Genomic DNA, 16871 nt, shown 5'->3' with positions numbered 1-16871 from the left:
ACCATGTCTCATATATCTGGTCATGTCTTTTCCTTACTTAAAATTCATCCATGGTTCCCAGTTACTCAAGGATAAAGTCCAAAATTATTAGCCTCACTTTCAAGCCTTTGCCCATATATATGAAAAGTCCTGAGCTACACTGGCTTCAGGCACAGCTGGATTCAGAAGCACACATATTTTGGGGAATCTCATTTCTCTCTATCTCCAGGCTTTGTCTTCTGTATTGGCTTCATTTTTTTTTTTTTTTTTTTTTTTTTTGCATTACGTGGGCTTCTCACTGCTGTGGCCTCTCCTGTTGCGGAGCACAGGCTCCAGACGCGCAGGCCCAGCAGCCACGGCTCACGGGCCCAGCCGCTCCGCGGCATGCGGGATCCTCCCGGACCGGGGCACGAACCCGCGTCCCCTGCATCGGCAGGCAGACTCCCAACCGCTGTGCCACCAGGGAAGCCCTTGGCTTCATTTTCAGGGAGAATCCACTATGTGGTGGCAGAGAGGAACACATAGTGACTTCAGGTTTATAATCTGGTAGTTTATCAAACTCAGCGGGGAGTGAATGCAACTTGTCCAGTAAATTCTAGGAAAGTTCAGAGGATGCCTGTTATTAGTGAGGCTAGGTCATATACCCATCCTTGACCATGCTTTTGGTTTATTGTCCACTTCTGATGCTTTGGGGGTGGGATCACCCCAAATGAACGACTTTTTTGAGAGTGATGTTTGGGTGTTTCCAAAGGATATTTGAGATGATATTATTTTAAGAGGAGGATGTGGCATACACCATCGCCTAAGAAATAGCTGTGTTCCTCTTTTTTAAAAATTAATTAACTTTTTTGGCTGCATTAGGTCTTCATTGTTGGGTCTTCGTTGCTGCACACGGACTTTCTCTAGTTGCGGAGAGCGGGGGCTACTCTTCCTTGCGGTGCACAGGCTTCTCATTGTGACGGCTTCTCTTGTTTCAGAGCTCGGGCTTTAGCCGTGTGGGTTTCAGTAGCTGTGGCTTGCGGGCTCTAGAGCGCAGGCTCAATAGTTGTGGCGCACGGGCTTAGTTGTTTCAGGGGATGTGGGATCTTCCCGACGCAGGGCTCGAACCTCCGTCCTCTGCAGTTGCAGGCGGATTCTCAACCACTGCGCCACCAGGGAAGTGCCAACTGTATTCTTCTTCTTCCTTGCTAACAGAGTCCAAATTTTTTTAGGCAGCAAGATGCTAAGGGAAGGAGAACCCCTCCCTCAGCCTCGGGCTGAATCATAATTGGTTTAACCCAAGGCCTGGAATCCTATTCCTATTATAGTGATTGGTTTGTGGGTCTGCATGTGACCTGGCTCTAGCCAATGAGAATCTAAGGGGCAGGCTGCTGGAGGGCTCCTGGGAAATATTTTCCTCCCTGAGAAAATAAGTGAGGACATCAAGGAGAAGCCTCTGCCTACCTTCTTTGGATATTGTCATGGGAAGATGAGAAGCTTAAAGCTGTGGCAGCCATCTTGAAACCATGAAGAGAAAGTGAGATTCACAGAGAAGCCAATGCATCAATCTGCCTTTGTTGAGAAGCTGAATTATCTAAACTTAGTACCTTCTCTTGACTTAAAAAAAAAATTGTGCTAAAATACACAAAATATCAAATTCACCATATTAACCAATTTATTTTATTTGTTTTTGTTTGTTTGTTTTTACTGTATGATATTCACCCATATGTGGAATCTAAAACAAACAAACTGGTGAACACAAAAAAGAAACAGACTCACAGATATAGAGAACAAACCGATGGCTACCAGTGGGGAGAGGGAAGTGGGGAAGGGCAACACAGAGGCAGGGGATCAAGAGGTACAAACCATTACATATAAAATAAGCTACAAGGTTTGTTTTCTATGTTTGTGAGTCTGTTTCTGTTTTGTAAATAAGTTCATTGGTATCATTTTTTTAGATTACACATATAAGTGATATCATATGATATTGGTCTTTGTCAGACTTACTTCACTTAGCATGATAATCTTTAGGTCCATCCATGTTGCTGCAAATGACATTATTTCATTCTTTTTTATGGCTGAGTAATATTCCATTATATATATATATATATATATATATATATATATATATATATATATATATATATATATATATATATCACATTTTCTTTATCCATTCATCTGTTGGTGGACACTTAGGTTGCTTTCATGTCTTGGTTACTAAAGGGGAAAGGGGACAGGAGGGGTAAATTAGGAGTTTGGGATTAGCAGATACACACTACTATATATAAAATAGATTAGAAAACAAGGTTCTACTATATAGCACAGGTAACTATATTCAATATCTTGTAATAAACTATAATGGAAAAGAATCTGAAAAAGAATATGTATATATGTGTGTGTGTGTATGTGTGTATAATATACGTATATAACTGAATCACTTTGCTGTACACCAGAAACTAAGACAACATTGTACATCAACTATACTTCAATTTGAAAAAATAGATGAAGGGAATTCCCTGGCAGTCCAGTAGTTAGGATGTAGTTCTTTCACTACCGAGGGTTCGGGTTCAATTCCTGGACGGGGACCTAAGACCCCACAACTCACATGGTGGGGCCAAAAAAAGAAAAAAGAAAAAAAGAAAGCCACAGGATATACTGTACAAGACAGGGAATATGGCCAGTATTCTACAATAACTATAAATGGTGCACAGCCTCTAAAAATTGTGAATCAGTATACTGTACACCTGCAACCCACGCAATATGGTACATCAACTACACCTCAATTAAAAAAACAACAAAAACTGCATGCATCTTACCATGCTTCCAGTGTACTAGACATTTCTTGCTCACCCTGTGCAATCAGAATGACTCCCTCTATAATAGATCAATATGTTCTGAGATGTCCAGGTGGCCCAAGTCAAGCATTGAGCCTGGTCATTCCGGCTTTCTGGGCCAGTGTGTTCTGTGGACAGCTGCCTGCAGCTCTAACTCTTGAACTCCACCTATGTGTACACCTTGGTGATGTCATGGTACCTGCCTTCCGGGGGCTGGTAGTTGGAGATCGGCGGTGTGTACTCTAGCCCCTGTCTCTCAAAGGGGAACAGCCTGGGGTCCCGCTCGGTGGCTGCCTCATGGTGTTCCGGGGATGTGAGCCGCAGCTCCTGCAGACTCCATGCCGGGCCTCAAGCATGGACCTGACGGCGTCCTTCTCCAACTCCATGTTGTAGAGCGACCACTTCTTCCGAAGCAGAGCTCTCTGCTTGCTCTCCTCCAAGGGGAGCTGCACCGCAGGCCGGTGTCTCACTTTCCCTGGGAACTTCACAGGCGTGATAAAATCCTTAAGGGGAATTAGCTCGTGGCTGTCCTTTTCCTGTCGTGGCATCCTCTTTTTCAAGCGGTCCTTTGCAGCTTGGCCTTTTGTTTGGATTTTTCTTCTCCTTCTTCCTCCTCTTCCTCTTTCTCCTGCTTCTCCTACTCTTCCTCAGGGGCTCTGCTCTCTTGGGAACAAGTCCCCAGAGGCACAACAGTGAAGCTCTGGTGGTGTCTCTCATCTGTGTCTGCCAAGCTCCCAGAAGCTGGTTCGAGGGGCACAGGGGCACTCCAGAAGGGACCTTCTAACCACTTTAAAGTGTATAACTCAGTGGTATTTGGTATGTTCACCATGTATGAAACCATTACCACCATCTAGTTCCAGAATATTTTCATCACTCCAAAAGGAAATCCCAATTCTCCTTGCCCCAGCCTCTGGCCATCCCTGCTCTATTTTCTGCATTTGCCTATTCTGAATATTTCAAATAAATAGAATCATTATACAGTATGTGGCTTTTTGTATCTGGCTTCTTAGCATAATGTTTTCAAGGTTCATCTATGTTGCAACCTGTATCAGTACGTCATTTCTTTTTGAGGCTGAATAATATTCCACTGTATGCATATACCACATTTTATTTACCCATTCATCAGCGATGGACATTTGGGTTGTTTCCACCTTTTGGCTATTGTGGATAATACTGCTATGAACATTCATGTACGAGTTTTCGTTTGAACACCTGTTTTCACTTTTGAGTATATGCCTAGGAGTGGAACGATGTGGTACTTCTGTGTTTAACTTACTGAGGAATTGCCAAAGTGTTTTCCACAGTGGCTGCACCATTTTATATCCCCACCAGCAATGTAGAACGGTTTTAATTTCTTTACATCCTAGCCAACACTTGGCTATTTTCTGCATTTATGATTATAGTCATTCTAGTGGATGTGAAGTGGTATCTTATTGTGGTTTTGATTTGCATTTACCTACTTACCAATGACAATGAACATTTTTTCATGTGCTTTTTGGCCATTTGTATATCTTTTTTGGAGAAATGTCTATTCAAGTCCTTTGCCCATTTGTTAATTGAGTATTTTCTTTTTGTTGGTTAGTTGTAAGAATTCTTTAAACAGTATGGATACTAGACCTATCAGAGGTATGATTTGCAAACATTTTCTCCTCTTCTGTGGGTTGTCTTTTCACTGTCTTCATAGTGTTCTTTGATATACAAAAGTTTTAAATTTTGAAGTCCAATTTGTCTATTTTTTTCTTTTGTTTCCTGTGCCTTTGGTTTTATATCTAAGAAACCACTGCCAAATGCAAAGTCATGAAGATTTACCCACATTTTTTGTGTGTGTGTGTGTTTTTTTTTTTTTTTTGCGGTACGCGGGCCTCTCACTGCTGTGGCCTCTCCCGTTGCGGAGCACAGGCTCCGGATGCGCAGGCCCAGCGGCCATGGCTCACGGGCCCAGCCGCACAGCGGCATGTGGGATCTTCCCGGACCGGGGCACGAACCCGTGTCCCCTGCATTGGCAGGTGGACTCTCAACCACTGCGTCACCAGGGAAGCCCTACCCACATGTTTTATTCTGGGTTAAATTTTGCATATGGTGTGAAGTGAGGGTCCAACTTCATTCTTTTGCATGTGGATATATCCAGCTGCCCCAGCACCGTTTCTTGAAGAGACTATTTTTTCCCCTACTGAATGTTCTTGGCACCCTTGTCAAAAATCAGTTGACCATAGATACATGTTTTTTTTTAATGGACTCTCAATTCTATTCCACTGATCTGTATGTCTATCTTTATGCCAATACCATGCTGTTTTGATTACTGTGGGTTTATAGTAAGCTTTGAAATTGGGAAGTATAAGTCCTAGAACTTTGGGTTTTTTTTGTTTTTTGTTTTTGTGTGTTTGTTTTTTCAGTATTGTTTAGGCTGGGCTTCCCTGGTGGCACAGTGGTTAAGAATCCGCCCGCCAATGCAGGGGACATGGGTTCGAGCACTGGTCCAGGAAGATCCCACATGCTGTGGAGCAACAAAGCCTGTGCGCCACAACTACTGAGCCCGTGTGCCACAACTACTGAAGCCTGCACGCCTAGAGCCTGTGCTCTGCAACGAAGAGAGTAGCCCCCACTTGCCACAACTAGAGAAAGCCCATGCACAGCAACGAAGACCCAATGCAGCCAAAAATAAATAAATAAATAAATAAAATTTTAAACATATATTGTTTTGGCTATTTGGAGCTCTTTGAGATTCTATTTGGATTTTAGGATGAGTGTATGTATCCATGATCAGACCCCTGATGTTGAGTGTGAACCTTTCCTTCTCTTCTGCTGGAGGTCACTGACATGGTCATGATAGTAAGTGTGGCAGCAGGCATCCTAGGAGTGGGCCTGGCTGCCATAGGCATCACTGGGCTCCAGCTGGACAGAAGCAAGTGGGAAAAGCAATAAAGCCAAGGAATTGCCCTGACAGCAACCAGTTGGTATGGAGAAGTCTTGCTTAGCCAGCAGACCGTGAAATTTGGTTTACTGATTTCATTCTTTGTGCTCCTTTAGGCTTATTTTAATAGAGCTAAAAAAAGCACAGGAAGAATTTTATTGGGGGAAATGCAGCCTAAGTGAATCTATTAAAGACACAGTTGGGCTCTGTTATGGACTGAATGTGTCCTCACAAAATTCATGTTGAAGCCCTAACCCCTAATATGATGGGATTTGGTGGTGGAGCCTTTGGGAGGTAATCAGGTTTAGATGATGTCATGGGGGTGGAGCCTTCAGGATGGGATTAGTGTACTTATTAGAGGAAGAAGAGAGATCAGGTTTCCCTCTCCTCCTTGTGAGGACACAGTGAAAAGGCAGCCATCTGCAAGCCAGGAAGAGGGTTTTCACAGGAACTGAATCTGTGAGCACCTTGATCTTGAACTTCTCAGCTTCCAGAACTGTGAGAAATAATTGTCTGTTGTTTAAGCCACCCCGTCTCTATCATTTTGTTATGGCAGCCTGGGTTGACTAAGACACTCCTGATTTCCAGGCGAATAATTCTAATGTTTTTCTTTTTAGGATGATGCTTTCTGTAAGGTTTTAATTTTTAAAATTGAGGCTAAAATGTGTGCAATAAAGTGCACAATTTTTTTTTTTTTGGTTGTGTAGCATGGCTGACGGGATCTTAGTTCTCCCACCAGGGATCGAAACTGGGCCCTGGCAGTGAAAGTGCCGAGTCCTAACCACTGGACCACCAGGGAATTCCCTGGAATGTCCTCTTTTTTGATGAACTTGTTCAAGCCTTTTGCCCATTTTAGTGGGCTGTTTGACTTCTCAGTGAGCATTCACACAGAGCAAAATATCTTCACATTCTGTGCCACTTCAGAGAGGTCCAGTCACCTATTTCTTTCCTAGACCTCCTTGCTAACAATTTTCCAATCACATCTCTCCCAAGTCTCTGGCCATCCAATTAAATCATGGTTATCTCTTCATGAATCAGTGTAGGTCTGTACCTTTAGCTATCTCTCTTTCTAGAAAAAGTGAGCCACAACGTGTGCTTCTCAAGTTTCTGTCTCCCGGGAGTATTTCCCTTCACCAGTGTCTTTCAGGACCAGCCCTCAGTGGGGCTGTAGTGCTGCAGCCGTGTAAGTTCAAACAGTGCCAACATGCTATGCCAAACTGCTTGTAAACCAGGCCCAAAGTTTTGCTTCCTTGGTTAGCTGCTCATAGAAATACCCTATCAGGCTATAGGGAGAGAGAAGAGGCCATGTATTAGAGTAGGCACCATAGCAATCTGGGAAGTCAGGCACATCAGCTGCCAGACTTGGACCAGAAAGTATAGCTGGTACAGATATCTAGGAAAGGCTGTTGCCTCTGCATCTGGTGCTGGGCTGGATGTTGCTGTTGGGTAGCAGGGCCAGCGGTTGGAAAGAAGGGCTGGACAGTCTGGGATCCACTGGCATCTTTAACCAAAGTGCAAGGGCTGCTTCATTACTTCTGCTTCCTCAGACTCTCACAATTGTCTCTTTGGGCCAACTCTGACCCAGGACCACAAAAGAAAGGGGTTTTTGGGATATGTATTTCCATCTTAGCCAAAAATACAACATAAAGCTACTATGTCCATCCAATGAGTTATTAATTTCAGGAATTATATTTGTCCATTGGACTTTTTTTGGTAATAGATTCTCATTCTCTAGGGAAATTCTGCTACATCTCTTCAGCCATTTTCTCTTCTTCTTTTGTATTTTCTTTAACATATTATTGATAAAGTCTGTCTACTTATTGCAATTTCTGAATTATCTGTGACTCTGCTTCTCATTTCTGTTCTTTTTTTTTTCTTTTGAATATTGGTCCTATTTTCCTGCCTCTTTGCATGTCTAGTAAATATTGATTGTGTGTTGGATATTTTGTACAAAAGGACAATTATTTTTAAAAAAATAGACTATAGGGACTTCCCTGGTGGTGCAGTGGATAAGACTCCATGCTCCCAGTGAAGGGGGCCTGGGTTTGATCCCTGGTCAGGGCACTAGATCCCACATGCATGCTGCAACTAAGAGTTCACATGCCACAACTAAGGAGCCCTGGAGCCACAACTAAGGAGCCTGCCTGCTGCAACTAAGGAGCATGCCTGCCACAACTAAGACCCAGTCCAACCAAAAAAAAAAAAATAGACTTCATTTTTGGGAGCGGTTTTAGGTTCATAGCAAAACTGAGAGAAAGTTACCATGATTTCCCATTTACCTTCTGTCCCCACACATGCATAGCCTTCCTCATTATCAACATCATCCAGCAGAGTGGTACATTTGTTACAACTGATTAACTACATTGACACATCATTATCATCCAAAGACCATAATTTACATTAGAGTTCCCACCTACATGTGCTGTACAAATGTATAATAACATGCACCCACCATTATAGTACCATACAGAGTAATTTCACTGTCCTAAAAATCCTCTGTGCTTGACCTACTCATCCCCCTCTCTCTTCTCACTAACCTCTGACAATCATTGATCTTTTTATTGTCTCCATAGTTTTGACTATTCCAGAATGTCATATAGTTAGACTCCTACAGTATGTAACCTTTTTAGATTCACTTAGTAATGTGCATTTCAGGTTCCACCATGTCTTTTCATGGCTTGCTAGCTCATTTCTTTTTAGTGCTAAATAATATTCCATTGTATGGATGCACCACAGTTTTTATCTGTTCATCTGAAGGATATCTTGGTTACTTCTAAGTTTTGGCAATTGTGATACAAGGTACTATAAACATCCCTCTGCAGGTTTTTGTCTGGACATATGTTTACAGTTCCTTTGGATAAGTACCAAGGAGTGCAATTGCTGGATCATATGGTAAGAGTATATTTAGATCTGTACGAAACTGCCAAAGTGGCTGTACCATTTTGCATTCTCACCAGCAGTGAATAAGAGTTCCTGTTGCTCCACATCCTTGCCAGTATTTGGTGTTATCAGTGTTCTGAATTTTCACCGTTTTAATGGATGTGTAGTGTTATCTAATTGTCGTTTTAATTTACATTTCCCTGATGACAAGTGATGCAGATCATCCTTTACTGTGTTTATTTGCCATCTTTATATCTTCTCTGGTGAGGTGTCTGTTAAAGTCTTTGGCCCTGCTGTAGACCGGATGTTTGCAAACCCTCCAAATTCATATGTTGAAATCCTACCCTCCAATGTGATGGCATTAGGAAGTGGGGGCCTTTGGATATGATTAGGTCATGAGGGCTCTGCCTCCATGAATGGTATTAGTGCCATTATAAAGAAGACCCAGGGCTTCCCTGGTGGCGCAGTGGTTGAGAGTCCGCCTGCCGATGCAGGCGACACGGGTTCGTGCCCCGGTCTGGGAAGATCCCCCATGCCGCGGAACGGCTGGGCCCGTGAGCCATGGCCGCTGAGCCTGCGCGTCCGGAGCCTGTGCTCCGCAACGGGAGAGGCCACAGCAGTGAGAGGGCCGCGTACCACTAAATAAATAAATAAATAAATAAATAAATAAATAAAAATAAAGAAGACCCAGAGAGCTCCATTTCCCTTTCCACCATGTGAGGTTCCAGTGAGAAGATGGTTATATATGAACCAGGAATCAGGTCCTTACCAGAACCTGACCATAGTCACATCCTGATCTTGGACTTCCAGCCTCCAGAACTGTGAGAAATAAATTTCTGTTGTTTATAGACCACCCAATATATGATATGCTATAGCAGCCAAAGTGGACTAAGACGGGACTGTATTTTAATCATGTTGTTTGTTTTCTTATTGTTGAGTTTTTTAAAAAATAAATTTATTTATTTTATTTTTGGCTGCATTGGGTATTTGTTGCTGCACGTGGGCTTTCTCTAGTTGCGGTGAGGGGGGGCTACTCTTCCTTATGGTGTGTGGGCTTCTCATTGCGGCGGCTTCTCTTGCTGCGGAGCATGGGCTCTAGGCGCGCGGACTTCAGTAGTTGTGGCTTGCGGGCTCTAGAGAGCAGGCTCAGTAGTTGTGGTGCATGGGCTTTGTTGCTCCACGGCATGTGGGATCTTCCTGGACCAGGGCTCGAACCCACGTTCCCTGCAGTGGCCGGTGGATTCTTAACCACTGTGCCACCAGGGAAGTCCGTCATGGTTTTTTTTTTTTTTTTTTTTTTTTGCGGTACGCGGGCCTCTCGCTGTTGTGGCCTCTCCCGTTGCAGAGCACAGGCTCCGGACGCGCAGGCTCAGCGGCCATGGCTCACGGGCCCAGCCGCTCCGCGGCATGTGGGATCCTCCCAGACCGGGGCACGAACCCGTGTCCCCTGCATCGGCAGGCGGACTCTCAACCGCTGCGCCACCAGGGAAGCCCCCCGTCATGGTTTTAACTGAGCATTTTATATGATTCTACTTTCTCTCCTTTCTTAGCATATCAGCTATACTTCTTTTTTTAGTTTTTTTAGTGGTTGCCCTAGAGTTTGTAATATACATTTACAAGTAATCCAGATCCACTTTCAAATAACAGTATACTACCTCGTGGGTAATGAGTTTCTTACAATAGCAAAATAATCATAACTCTTCCCTCCTGTCCGTTTGCTCTCAATCATGTCACTTATATATAAATATACATTATATATGTATACATTGTTACTATTATTAATTTGAACAAACTGTTATCTATTAGATCAATTAAGAATAAGAAAACTGGGGGACTTCCTGGTGGTCCAGTGGTAAATAATCCGCCTTCCAATGCAGGGGATGGGGGTTCGATCCCTGGTCAGGGAACTAAGATCCCACATGCCATGGTGCAACTAAGCCCGCGTGCCACAACTACTGAGCCTACGTGCCTCAACTAGAGAGCCCACATGCCACAAACTATAGAGCCCACGTGCTCTGGAGCCCGTGTACCACAACTAGAGAGAGAAAACCCACGCTCCACAACTAGAGAGAAGCCCACGCACCACAACGAATATCCTGAGTGCCACAGCTAAGACCCAACACAGCCAAATATAATAAATAAATAAATAGAATAGAATAGCATTTTTAAAAAAAGAATAAGAAAACTGAAAGTTTTACCTTCACTTATTCTTTCTTCGATATTCTTCCTTTCTTTATGTAGATCCAAGTTTCTGACCTATATTATTTTCCTTTTCTCTGAAGAACTTCTTTTAACATTTTAAAAAAGAAATGGCAGGTGTACTGGCAAAAAGTTCTCTCAGTTTTTGTCTGAGGAAGTCTTTATTTCTCTTACACTATTGAAGGATAATTTTACAGAGTACAGAATTCTAAGTTGTTTTTTTTTTTTTTTCTCTCAGCACTTTAAATATTTCACTCTACTTTCTTTTATTGCTTGCATGGTTCCTGAGAAGTCAGATATAATTCTTATCTTTGTTTCTCTATAGGTAAGGTATTTTTTTTCCTTTCTGGCTTAGGATCTCTAGTATTTTTCTTTATCTTTAATTTTCTGTAGTATGAAAATGATATGCCTGTGTATAGTTTTATTTTATTTATTTATTTTTTTGGATTTATCCTGCTTGATGTTCTCTGAAATTCCTGGATCTGTGGTTTGGTATCTGACATTCATTTGGGAAAAGTCATTATCGTTTCAAATATTTCTTCTGTTCCTTTCTCTTTCTCCTTTTCCTGTTATTCCCATTATGTGTATGTTATACCTTTTGTGGTTGTCCAACGGTCCTTGGATAATTTGTTTTGTTATTTTCCATCTTTGTTCTTTTTGCTTTTTCAGTTTTGGAGGTTTCCTTGATGTCTCCTGAACCCCAGAGATTCTTTCCTCAGCTATGTCATGTCTACTAATAAGCCTGTTCATTTACATTACAGTGTTTTTGAGCTCTAGCATTTCTTTTGCTTCTTTCTTAGGATTTCCTTCTCTCTGATTATTGCCCATCTGTTCTTTTTTTTTTGGCTGTACGCGGGCCTCTCACTGTTGTGGCCTCTCCCGTTGTGGAGCACAGGCTCCGGACGTGCAGGCTCAGCGGCCATGGGTCACAGGCCTAGCCGCTCAGTGGCATGTGGGATCTTCCCGGACCGGGGCACGAACCCGTGTCCCCTGCATTGGCAGGTGGACTCTCAACCACTGCACCACCAGGGAAGCCCTGCCCATCTGTTCTTGCATGCTGTCTACTTTATCCTTTAGAGCCCTTTTGGACATCATATTAGCATATTAATCATAGTTGTTTCAAATCCCTGGTCTGATCTTTCCAACATCCCTGCCAAGGTTGGTTCTGAAGCTTGCTCTGTCTCTTCAAACTGTAGTGGGGTTTTTTTGGTTTGTTTTGTTTTTGTTTTTTCCTTTGAGCATGTCTTGTCATTTTTTCTTGATAGGCAGGCATAATGTACTAGGCAAAAGGAACTGCTGTAAATCAGCCTTTAGTCATGTGGTGATAAAGTGTGGGAGGGGGGGGAAGCATTCTATAGTCCCATGATTAGGTCTCACTCTTTTAGTGAGCCTGTGCCTCTGGACTGTGAACTTCACATGTGTTTCTTCATTTTTTTACCCCTCTAGGGTGGGACAGGATGACTAGAATTGTCTGGAGTTGGGTACTTCCCTTCCTCAAGGTCAGTTAGGTTCTGATAAAACCCCAGCAGGTTAGGCTCTGGTTCAACATTTTCTCCTGAAGGCAGACCTTGTTAAGAACAGAATATTTGGCATATTTCAGAATGGTTCCTTTTCCCCTCCCCTTGACAGAGCATGAGGGTTTTTTCTCTGATATTCACTGCGAGAACCAGGTAGGGCCCTTGGAGGTAAACCTCCCATAAGTGGATCCTCCTATGACAGGGTCCCCCTAGAGACTTTAACTCGGAGTGTCCACTCTGAGCTGCAAGCAATTCATCAACTATAATTCAGGTCCCCCTACCCAGCACTGGTGCCCATGGACGTTTCAGCTTGAGTAGATCTGAATCTCCGTATGTGCCTGTCTCTCCGATTTGGGGCATGGCAGTTTGCTGCCCTCACTTCTGTGACCTCACTGTCACAGGTCCCTGGCTCTCTGTGACCTTCTGTCACTTGGGACCTCACTTCTCTTACACATCAAGAAGAGTTGCTGATTTTTCAGTTTGTTCACCTTTTTATTTGCTGTTAGGACAGACTAGCAACTTCCAAGCTGCTTATGTGCTGCACCCAAAGGACCATTATCTTTTATCCAGATGACTTCAATCTTTCACCAGAGGATGTTCTACATTTGGGCTCCTGCACTAAGAAATTGATCACGTCAAGTTAGGGATTGAGCTGGATTGGGGAGAAGTTCCAGTTTTATGAATACTCTATCTACCTTTGTTTCATCCTCATTTCTCAGGCATGAGCCTTCTGGGCTTTTGAATGAGAGCCTAGACATTCTCTGTCCCAGCCTGTGGGCTGTGGGAGGTTTTATTCTGTCTTTTGGAGGTTTTGAGTTTAACTCTCCCACCTCCCGCCCCACATATCTTCAAAATCTGGCCCCTTTGTTTCAGGCAGGCCCTCTTTCTGTAATTGGACTTTGTCTCCTAAACACCACGCGACTGCAGAAGATTTTGCTCCCTCCACCTTTTAGGGGCCTCCAGGAGCCTCCAGCTCCTCATGACCACCAAAATCTTTGCTGGTTTCTCTTTCTCCCAGTAATGTTCCTTTGCCTGAGCTAAGCTTTTGTGTCCAGAATTGGCAAATGCCTCCAGAGAAAAATATTTGACCAGTGATCCTCAGCTTATTCAGGAATGAAGGCTCTTCTCTCTGGAATTTTAGTTCCTCTCATTCAGTCATAGCTCTCTGCTGACTTTAAAAAGACAATTCTTGCAATTTTTTGTTTTTCTTCTAACTTCTGCAGTGGGAGCATTGGTCTGCTGAAAACCTCTATATCCTGGTTGGAAACAGAAGTCTTTTGATCTTTTCTTAAATTCTGTATAATTTACTTTCATTATTTCTTCAAATATTTTCTCCTCTCCAACTTTTTTTCTCTTTCTGAAGTCTTATTATCTGGATATTTTTACTTCTACTTTAATACTCTGTCACTTATATTATTTCTTTTATATTTTCTAATTTTTTTTGAATCTTCCTTCTGGGAAAGTTATTCAATTTGGTCTTCCAGTTCACTAATATTTTCTTCAGCTGTATTCATTTTATTTATCCCATCAACCTGGACTGATCAGCACTTCTGGTTCTGAAGGGCTACTAAGAATTTATCAGACTGTTATTTTCATTCATTCACGTATTCATCAAATATTCATTGAATGCCTAACTTATGCCAGGCTGGGTTCTAGGCATGGGAAATTCAATCACCAACTATACAAAGGAGGCTTACTAATTTAAACCTCTAGCTCAGATTCACACATGCAACAGCCTCCTTGACATCAGAGGCATCTCAAACTCAACATGTCCAAAATTGAACCAGGGATCTTCCCCTAATCAGTATTCCCTTGGTGGCAAGTGGCAGAACTCCAAGTCAAACTGGTTTAAGCCGTAAAGCAAAATTATTGGCTTAGTTAACTGAAAAGTCCAGGGGTAGGATGACTTCAGGCCTGGCTGATTGATATTAGAGGCTCAATGATATTGACAAGACACAGTATCTGTTTTTCCATCTCTTGCTTCTGCTTTTTTCTCTGCGGACTTACCTTGTGGGATCTTGTTTCCCCCGCCAGGGATTAAACCCAGGCCCTCGGCAGTGAAAGCGTGGAGTCCTAACCATGGGACTGGCAGGGAATTCCCTCTGCTGACTTAACTTCTAGGCTTACCCTCCTCACATTAGGGTGAGATGGTCACCAGCACCAACAGGCTTACATGCTTCCAGCTCAGTGACTCCAGCAGACAGAGATTCTGTTTTCCCAATAATTCCATCATCAGCTCCAGGCTCAAGTCTTGCTGCCTTTGCTTGGGTTTTATGCCTTGCTATGAACCAATCATTGTAATTTGTAGAAGGAATCTTTGGATGAGCCAGATCTAGGTCTTAGGCTGACTCCTGCAGCTGAAGTTATGTTCTGCTAGATTTGCAACCCAGTGAAATAAAAAAGCCTCTTTCCTGAGCGCTCCATCAAACGTTTGAAGGGGGTTCTCATCTGCCTGGCTTAGGACTCATGGCCTTTTCCAAACCAATGTCTGTGTCCTATTGGTAGGCCTGGATCTGGAGTTGCCAGATTTCATAAATAAAAATATGAGACATTCAGGGCTTCCCTGGTGGCGCAGTGGTTGAGAGTCCGCCTGCCGATGCAGGGGACATGGGTTCGTGCCCCGGTCCGGGAAGATCCCACATGCCACGGAGCGGCTGGGCCCATGAGCCATGGCCGCTGGGCCTGCGCGTCCGGAGCCTGTGCTCTGCAATGGGAGAGGCCACAACGGTGAGAGGCCCGTGTACCACAAAAAAAAAAAAAAAAAAAAAAAAACACAAGAGACATTCAGTTATATCTGAATTTCAGATAAATAATGAATAAAATGTGAAGATCCATATGTCCCAAGTAGGCATCCTGTACTTTATCTGGCAACATTACCTGGGTCATACACCAGTCCCACAATGTGGGGGATGAGATCAGCCACACCCAAACCACTTGATTTAAGTGTGAGAAGCACAATTCCAAAAGGAAAAGTGGAGTTGCTGTTTCCAGAAAGAAGCATGGATGTGGACTGCACAAATGATAGTTGACCTTGATACTCTCTGTGCACACCCAGTTCATTGCAACCCATTAGCCCTTCCCCATCTCCTTTATCCCTGCTGAGAGATCCCCATTTGGTACGGGAAGTAGATAGCACTCCCTTGATTTTAGGAATATAGGCTCTGCCCTCAGCCTCGGGGGATAAATTATGATTACTCTAAACTACCAGTGATAATCCTTTTCTTTTTTGCCAAATGACTGGTGTTAAAGAGAAAATTATTCATGACAATTGTTGACGATGATCAGGTAGACTTTATTCAAGGGGCTGCTACAATGAGGGTTTGTATTAGGGGAGGGAGATCTGGATCAACTTCGAACACAATAAGGAAAAGTGGGGATTTATAGCCAAGGAGCAGGGTGGGGGTCAGTGGATGGAAAATTACTAAATGGAAACCTCAGGGGTGAGGGTGGGATTGTGGCTAAACCGACCTAACAGAGTCTTGCTAAAACTGAATGATGCAGAGATGAATACGGAAGCCCAAAAGTCAGGGCATAGTTGAGAATAGAGTTCAAAGGAGGCTGACTGGAGTTTGTCAAGGAAGAATCTTTGTCACTGATACAAATCTTCCTAGCTTCCTTTGTGTCCAGGTATGGTCATGCAGCCAGTTCTGGCCCATGAGAGGCAAGGGGAAATTTGCTGGGGAGTTTCTGGAGAGGATTTTGCTTCCCAGATAAAAAGACAGAGCCCCTGAAGGGAAGGACCTTGTGCCCCCCCTGCACCCTACTTTTTACTTGGAACGCTGGTGTGAGCACATGATATATGGAGCTATATCTGTCATGAGACAACAAACATAGGAGTAAAAAGCCATCATGCAAAAAATGACGGGGCTGAAGAGTGGGAAGAGTCTGAGAAAACTCTGGAAACTCCAACCTCCGGGCTTCATCTGTAAACAATAAACAGCCTTATAGTTTAGCCTCTGCCTTCTGGTACTTGCAGCCACGTGCTCCCCAGCTCATCTGGCCCCTCCCCTGAGCCTGCTTTTCTCCCAATGTCCCACAGCTCAATAAATAGCACCATCACCATAGGCAGAACACTCTATGACATACATCACAGCAAGATCCTTTTGGACCCACCTCCTAGAGAAATGGAAATAAAAACAAAAATAAACAAATGGGACCTAATGAAACTTCAAAGCTTTTGCACAGCAAAGGAAACCATAAACAAGACCAAAAGACAACCCTCAGAATGGGAGAAAATGTTTGCAGATGAAGCAACTGACAAAGGATTAATCTCCAAAATTTATAAGCAGCTCATGCAGCTCAATAACAAAAAAACAAACAGCACAATCCAAAAATGGGCAGAAGACCTAAATAGACATTTCTCCAAAGAAGATATACAGATTGCCAACAAACACATGAAAGAATGCTCAACATCATTAATCATTAGAGAAATGCAAATCAAAACTACAATGAGACACCATCTCACACCAGTCAGAATGGCCATCATCAAAAAATCTAGAAACAATAAATGCTGGAGAGGGTGTGGAGGAAAAGGGACACTCTTGCACTGCTGGTGGGAATGTGAATTGG

At 43.2% G+C, this 16871-nt stretch overlaps 1 pseudogene across 1 annotated transcript; it reads right to left on the bottom strand.

The window, feature by feature from the left end:
* Positions 1-2945: 2945 nt before the first annotated feature.
* On the bottom strand, positions 2946-3645 carry LOC308620852 (large ribosomal subunit protein mL40-like; annotated as a pseudogene). Its single transcript has 2 exons — positions 3640-3645; positions 2946-3536 (listed from the first exon to the last, which is right to left on the bottom strand). The product of its transcript is annotated as a large ribosomal subunit protein mL40-like (transcript).
* Between the last annotated feature and the right edge of the window lie 13226 nt (positions 3646-16871).

This window comes from Mesoplodon bidens (assembly GCF_964165515.1).
Source record: "Mesoplodon bidens genome assembly, chromosome: 7".
In the NCBI taxonomy this organism is placed as follows: domain Eukaryota; kingdom Metazoa; phylum Chordata; class Mammalia; order Artiodactyla; family Ziphiidae; genus Mesoplodon; species Mesoplodon bidens.
Note: the sequence above shows the minus strand (reverse complement) of the source record. Positions and strands in the feature narration are given on the sequence as shown.